At 41.9% G+C, this 7,710-nt stretch overlaps 1 protein-coding gene across 1 annotated transcript in view; it reads left to right on the plus strand.

Annotated features, from left to right (window-relative positions):
• The first annotated feature begins 335 nt into the window (after positions 1–335).
• LOC125485690 overlaps positions 336–7,710 on the plus strand; it is a 170,333-nt gene continuing 162,958 nt past the window's right edge. Inside the window, exon 1 of the mRNA XM_048609750.1 lies at positions 336–411. The gene's annotated coding sequence lies outside the window, so the exon portion shown is untranslated. The remainder of the gene's footprint in view (positions 412–7,710) is intronic.

Genomic DNA, 7,710 nt, shown 5'->3' on the forward strand with positions numbered 1-7,710 from the left:
ATAACCTCTCATTCCCTCACCTCACAAGAATGTATCTAATAATTAAGTGCTCTTGTGGGGCGGTGGTAGTGCCCCTACCTGCAGACCAGGGTTCAAGTCCTCCTGCGCCAGAGGTGTGTCACAACATCACTGAACAGGTTCATTAGAAATTATGTAATTATTTAACTTGCAGCCAGCAGAAATGGAACCATGTCCCAGAAAGGGGAAGATAGCTGAAGGAGGGTGAACGCAGCCAGTGAGACATGATTTGAAATAGAAACTCAGACTGCATTCCCTTTGTCTCTCTCTCTCTCTTTCATAACTTTGCAACTTCTTGTTTTGACGTTACATGACCCCACCCAACTGGAAATGAAACTGCTGGGTGTCCTTGTCTGATCACTGTCTTGCGTATTCCTCTCAGGTAGCAGGAAGGTGAGTCCATTCAGTATCACTTTGGGACCCTTTGTGATGTTTAATCCGCTTGTTCCTAATGTGCAAAGTTTTATTTTAAAATTAAGTTAGCACCAGCAGTTCGGATATAAAGAATGAACACATTTGTGCTCGAAAGTTTTTTTTTCCGCCGTTCAGATCTTTTGCAAAATTGTAAACGTGTTTATAAAGTACGACGTCGAGTTGTCAGCAAACGGGATTTTGCAATGGTAGTATTCAACGAGCCTGATAACTGAAATATACCGCAAGTTATGGCTGAGGTTCACAGAATGGGTTGAAAGATACGACTGAGAATTCTAATAATTTATCGTATTCCTGAAATCGGATGGAATGCACTGAAATGTAAGGCCTGAGGTTTATAGTTAATTCAACGTGTGGATGAGATGAAGTTAGAATTTGTTGAAAGGTATAGCAGAGCTTTTTATGAATGGAATGTACCAAATAGCAAGGCTGAGATTTATAGTAAGAATGTGTGAAGAGCTAAGACTGAGGTTCCTGCAATTTCATTACAATAAAATGGGCATTTACTGCAACTTTAATTTTAAAATAATTTGCAATCCCACCTAACCTCCTCTTAAAACTGCCTGTAGTGCTTCCACTCCCGACCTCAAAAGAACTCTTAACTGTAACACTGTGATTCTGTAACACTTAAACTCTGTAAAATTTTCTTAGCTCACTCTCCCCAGTTCCAGCTTTTAAACATTTCCCCAAATTCCTCCCTTGGAAAAAGAGCTATAATTTGCATTAGTTCTAATTTCAAACGAAGTTGCAGTACCTGCTAACCCATTACTGTTTTATCACCATATACAATTGTTGATTGAACAACACCAAGTGTAAGCCTAACTCAAACTACTGCAAAGGTTGGGATGAAGTAGATGGCAAAAAAAACATTGAGAATGAAGTTGACCCTTTTATAGGCACAACCCTGCCAAACAGTTTTGTGGAGGGTGGGGAGCAGGAGTATTGTCTTCACTAATGAATTACCCTCCTTTCAGAATTCGAGTGTTAAATCTCTTGAACTGCGACCATTATCGAAAGGTCTGTTTCCATGCTGTATGACTCTATTAGAGAAGCAAGCACTGTTTGCATTTTAAGAGTAGAAACCCCATTCAATTTATCTAAGTTATTGGGAATTAGTTGCGCACTGAGCCTGAATATTGGAGCTTTCAGAGCAAATGAGTACGGCCCAGACCAAAATTGAAATGCAGAATCTCAATAGTTTTGGATTGTCTCCTGAGTCAAGCACATATTGGCATAGGACTGAACTGATCAGAATGTTCAATGCGTGACTGAATAAGTGACGTAGAAGGCAGGAGTTTCGATTCATGACACCTGACACCAATACTGAGGGGACACTTCTGTGCGAAATGACGTTACTTAAAATGGGAACTTTTTAACCTTTTAACATAACTAGAATTTTGATTGGGCTAAAAATGAATGGGGATGGGTGGCTTCAGCAGGGGATAAGTTCAAAAACAGTAAGAAAAACATCAGGAGTATCAGTATAGTAAAAATAGGAAGAGTGGGTGAGGAAGGACCAGAGAAATTAATAAGCATAATGGGTCACTTGTATCCAGCAGGGTCTGGGGAAAATACAACAACGTTCTAACAGTGGGCTAAATGACCTGCTTGTACATGATAGGCATTCTATGATTCTCAGCGTAGAGAAATCTGCCACTAATTAAACTGAGGGCAGTAAGGGCCTGAAGTGAGAATCACAGCTACTGGTTGTGGGACATTAGGTTAGTGAATGTGCCACTTTTCAATTACTCCTAAACCCATCAAAATTCAGTGGTTGATCAGGGATTAAGTGAGACTTACGCGACCCTCTGACCTGTCTGAGACTCACCAGTAAATTCAACATTGGGAAGCAGCTAAGCCAAAATAGAAAGTGAGATTTGTGGCTAGCCCGTTTAATAGGATTAGGTAAAAAGAACAATAGACAGAAAGGACCTTGATTCAGGAAATCAAAGCACAGAATCATTTTGACTGGAGCGAAGAGACAACAAAGGGCAGAACCCAGTGCCACTGTAGTTTATAGACTCCACGAACAAAGTGGTCACATCAAGCCGGGTATTATTAAGGCAATTAAAAGAGTATATAACACTGGTGATGAAGGCTGTTGATTTTGTTTTTATTTATTCACTTCATGGGATGCGGGCATTGCTGGTTGGGCCAGCATTTATTACCTGTCCTTACTTGATCTTGAGAAGGTTGTGGTAAGGGCCCTCTTGAGCTGCCGCAGTCTATGTGCTGCAAGTAGACCGATAATACCATTAGGGAGGGAATTCCAGAATGTTGACCCAGTGACACTGAAGGAATGGCCATATATTTACAAATCAGGATGGTGAGTGGCTTGGAGGGGAACTTGCAGGAGGGGGTGGTGTTCCCATGTATCTGCTGCCCTTGTCCTTCGAGATGGAAGTGGTTAGGGGTTTGGAAGGTGCTGCCTAAGGATCTTTGGTGAATTTCTGCAGTATACACTTCAGATTGTACACACAGCTGCCACTGTGAATTAATGATGGAGAGAATGATGAAGTGATAGCATCCTTACTTCTGAGCCAGGAAACTTGGGTTCAAGTTTCACCTGCTCCAGAAATGTGTAATAAATCTCTGAAAGGATTGTTTAGAAAATACCAATATGAATGGCAAGTCAATAATCATGGGTACTTTCATCTTTATATATTAACATATGAGATGGGGGCTAAGGTAGACCATTCGACCCCTCAAGACTACTCCACCATTCCATAAGATAATGGCTTGTTTCTTTGTGTTTAAATTTTACATTCCCATCTATTCCCAATAATCCTTACGTCCATTTCCTAACAAGAATCTATCCATGAGATAGTAGGAACTGCAGATGCTGGAGAATCTGAGATAACAAGGTGTAGAGCTGGAAGAACACAGCAGGCCAAGCAGCATCATAGGAGCAGGAAGGCTGACATTTTGGGACATTTCTTCAGAAATGTTTCTGAACATTTTTCTGATTTCTGAAGAAGGGTCTAGGCTTGAAACGTCAGCCTTCCTGCTCCTCTGATGCTGCTTGGCCTGCTGTGTTCATCCAGCTCTACACCTTGTTATCTAAGAATCTATCTTAATGTTTTTCAAATCAGCTCACTTATACTGCCTACTAAGGCAGGGTTCCAAAGTCACGCAAGCTACAGGGAGAGGCTGATAAGCTGGGGCTATATTCCCTGGAGCGTTGGAGGTGGAGGGGTGACCTTATAGGGCTTTATAAAATCATGAGGGGCATGGATAGCGGAGAATAGCCAAGATTTTTCCCCGGGGTGCGGTGCAGTCAAAAACTAAAGGGCGTAGGTTTAAGGTGAGAGGGGAAAGATTTAAAAGGGACCTAAGGGGCAACTTTTTCACACAGAGGGTGGTGCATGTATGGAATTAGCTGCCAGAGGAAGTGGTGAAGGCTGGTACAATTACAACATTTAAAAGGCATCTGGATGGGTACATGAATAGGAAATGTTTAGAGGGATGTGGGCCAAATGCTGGCAAATGGGACTAGATTAATTTAGACTATCTGGTCAGCATGGATGTGTTGGACAGAAGGATCTGTTTCTGTGCTGTACAACTCTATGACTCTAAGCTGCTAGGAAATAAAATTTCTTTTCAGCTCTCATTCTCCATTTAACTAATGCTCTGTTTCTTGTTTTTCTTCCCAAAGTGACCAACTTCACATTTTTCCATGTTATTCTCCATTTGGCAGAATTTTACCCACTTGATCTATCTAACTATATCCACCCGCAACTTCCTTATGTCTTCTTCACAACATTTTGAAGGGCGATCCCTTTAAAATGGTGTCCTCTAGATCAGGAGGAAGAGAAAATACGTTTTCCATGCTCACCCTGCTACCCCTCACTCTTCAAAATGTCGGTGGAAGCAAACCATCCTGTCCAATCTATCCTCAGAATACAACCCGATCATTCCAGCCATTAATCTGATAAACCTTCTCTGAGCCACCTCCAATGCATTAAAATTCTTCCTTAAATAAGAAGACTAAAACTGCACTCTGTAGTTTAGATGTGGTCTCACCAATGGCTTGCCTGAAGCTTAACATCCTTACTTTTATTCCTCTTGTAACAAAGAATAGAATCTCATTAGCCTTCTTGATTACACTTTCTACCTGTATTCTAACATTCTGTGACTCATGCACTTGAGCACCTTAATCCCTCTGTACCTCAGAATTCTACGCTTATTCTCCATTTAACTAATGCTCTGTTTCTTTTCTTCTTCCCAAAGTGACCAATTTCACATTTTTCCACGTTATTCTCCATTTGTCAGATTTTTACCCACTTGGTACTTAACTATATCCACCCACAACTTCCTCGTGTCTTCTTCACAACATACTTTACCTTCTGTCTTGGTGTTACCTACAAATTTAGCTATGTTGTCTTCACTTTATTCTCATCTTTGCACGGTTATTTGCTTTATCCTTAAGTTTGATGCTTTCCTGAACTTATTTAGTTAACTGTGGATAGTAGGTTCGCCCTTCTACAATTTCTCATTGTAGTCTGAATATACTTATTCTGAAATATCACCTTAAATGCCTGCCACTAGGTCTCTGTTGATTTAATCTCAGAGCCTAATACGTTGGTTCGCTTCAGTCAGCTCAGCTCAGTCCACATAATTGGGCTTATTTAAGTTTAAAACACTAGTCTTAGACCCAACACTCTGCTTTCAAAGTGGATTTAAAATTGGTTGCTGCTATCTATGTGTGCCTTTACTTTAAGGTCATTAACTAACCCTATCACATTACACAATACTGTGTCTAATATAAACTACTGTCTGGTCGGGTCCAAAATGACAATCTGATTTTTCCAATTTACATATAGATTAAAGGCACCCACAATTATTGCCATTACTTTATCACAATGACCCAACATTTCTTTTTGCATATTTTTATTCTACATTGTGAAAATGCTAGTTCAGTTGGCTGGATGGCTGGTTTGCACTGCAAAGTGATGCCAACAGTGTGGGTTTAATTCCCACACCAGTTGAGGTTTGCATGAAGGACTCTCCATCTCAGCTCTCCCCTCACCTGAGGCATGGTGACCCTCCGGTTAAACCGCCACCAGTCGTCTCCCTCTCATCATCATCGGCGGTCCCTCACAGATGAGGATGACTCTCTTCCACTCTCAGGGTGAGTGTGTAGTTGGCTGTACAAACAGATACGGCTACTGCAGGCCCTGTTACACTTGGGGCAGAAGGTGGTCATGGGAAGGGGGTGGTTGGGGCGTTGGTGTGACAGCACGCTCCTTTCGCTGTTTTCCCCCGGCTTCAGCTTTTTCCTGATGGCAAGCCTTGAGATGCTCGTGCCTTCCCGGATGCTCCTCCTCCATTTTGGACCGTCTTGGGCCAGTGATTCCCAGGTGTCTGTGGCAATGCCGCACTTCACCAGTGAGGCCTTGAGGGTATCACTGAAGCACTTCCTCTATGTACCTGGGGTTTGCCTGCTGTTTTGGAGCTTGTCTCCCTATAATAAGAGAATAGCTCTTGGTCCTCTGGGTCAATGTCGAATTTACCTATTCCTAACTATATTGTGCTGCTCTTTGGGAGCCTGTAGACCACACCCACCACTGACAACTTGCTTTGGCTCTTCTATATCAAATCAGTTCTACATCCAGATTTCCTGAACCAAAATCGTCTCTGTTTATTGCACAAGTGTGATCCTTAAAGATCAGCACCACCCCTCCACCTTTACCTAGCTTCTACTCTCCTTGAATGTCATATATCCCTCAATATTTCAGACCCAATCCTTGTCATCGTGAAATCACGTCTCTGTAGCGGTTGTCAAAGTGTATTTATTTACTTAAATATGTATTATCTACTTGTTTACTTTTCGTTCTGAATGCCATGGGCAGTTTAAGTTAAAGTTTTAAGTATTGCCTTTTTATTATTTTCGTAATATCCAATCTTGATTCTAGGTGTATTCGAGCCTTTTTTGCTCTGTGCCCCCTCCCTGTCATTCTCTGACCCTCATTTCCCATATGGATATTTTCCTCTCTACTGTTGTCTCTAATCTTTGATATACCACAGCTTCTCATGTTTGAGTTCACGCCCCACTGTTTAGTTTAAAACCCTCTCTACTTCCACGGTTATGCAGTTTTCAAGAACATTGGTCTCCTGCACATTTCAGGTGTGGACTGTGCGAAAGGTACAGTCCCTGCTTTCCCTTTACTGGTGCCAGTGGTCCATGAAGCAAAATTCACTACTTCCATGCCAATCTTTGAGCCATCTGTTCATCTGTCCAATTTCTGTACCATCCTATTAATTTGCATATAGCTGAGGTAGTAATCCAGAGGCTATTGACTTTGAAGTTCTGTATTTTAATTTTGCACCTAACTCCTTGTTGCCATGCCCCTTCCCCACCACAATTAAATAGTTTCCTGTACCGCAGTACCATGGACAATTTGCGCATTCACTCCACGAACCCTATTTTCACCTAAACAGGTTGAGCGAACCTCAAACCTATTGGACAGTTGCAGAGGGCAGACACACCTGCCTTCTGGATCCCCTTACCTGCCTCACGCATAATCACACTCTCCTGATCACTCATGAAATCAGAAGACCAATTCAAAGTGGTTTGACTGTCTCCTGGTTCAAATAATTCAAGCAACCTTTCCCTCCCTGATGAATCCCAGTGTCTGTAGTTCAGCCTTCAAATCATAAAGTCTGACCCAAAGCTGCTTGAACTTCAAACATAAGAAGGGTCTAGACCCGAAACGTCAGCTTTCCTGCTCCTCTGATGCTGCTTGGCCTGCTGTGTTCATCCAGCTCCACACCTTGTTATCTCAGATTCTCCAGCATCTGCAGTTCCTACTATCTCAGAACTTCAAACACTTGCTGCAGGCTTATACGTCCTGGTTTACAATGGTATCTAGGAGCTCCCACATGTTGCAGCCTTGACCCAATTTTTGAACTGTCACCTTTAATGAGATTTAATTATTTAATGATATAATTCACTTACATATTCACCTTTTTATTTATTTTACCACCTATTGGTAAGCTGCATTAAAATTTAAAAATACAAAAACATTTAGCCCTTTACCAGAGACTCAACATACAGCAAACCCCTTTCTCTGTGCAAGACCAAGAACTAATTCCAATGATCTCCAATGAATCTCACTTTGTTTCTGACTTTGTACCACGGGATCCTTTCCTCACTTGTTCTTCTCGGTGATGCTGACTACCTGTAGATGATGCTGACTGCCTCTAGGTGGTGCTGACTTCCTGTCGGAGATACTGACTGCCTGTCGGAGATACTGACTG

The sequence above is a fragment of the Rhincodon typus genome, chromosome 21 (genome assembly GCF_021869965.1).
Source record: "Rhincodon typus isolate 14 chromosome 21, sRhiTyp1.1, whole genome shotgun sequence".
NCBI lineage: Eukaryota > Metazoa > Chordata > Chondrichthyes > Orectolobiformes > Rhincodontidae > Rhincodon > Rhincodon typus.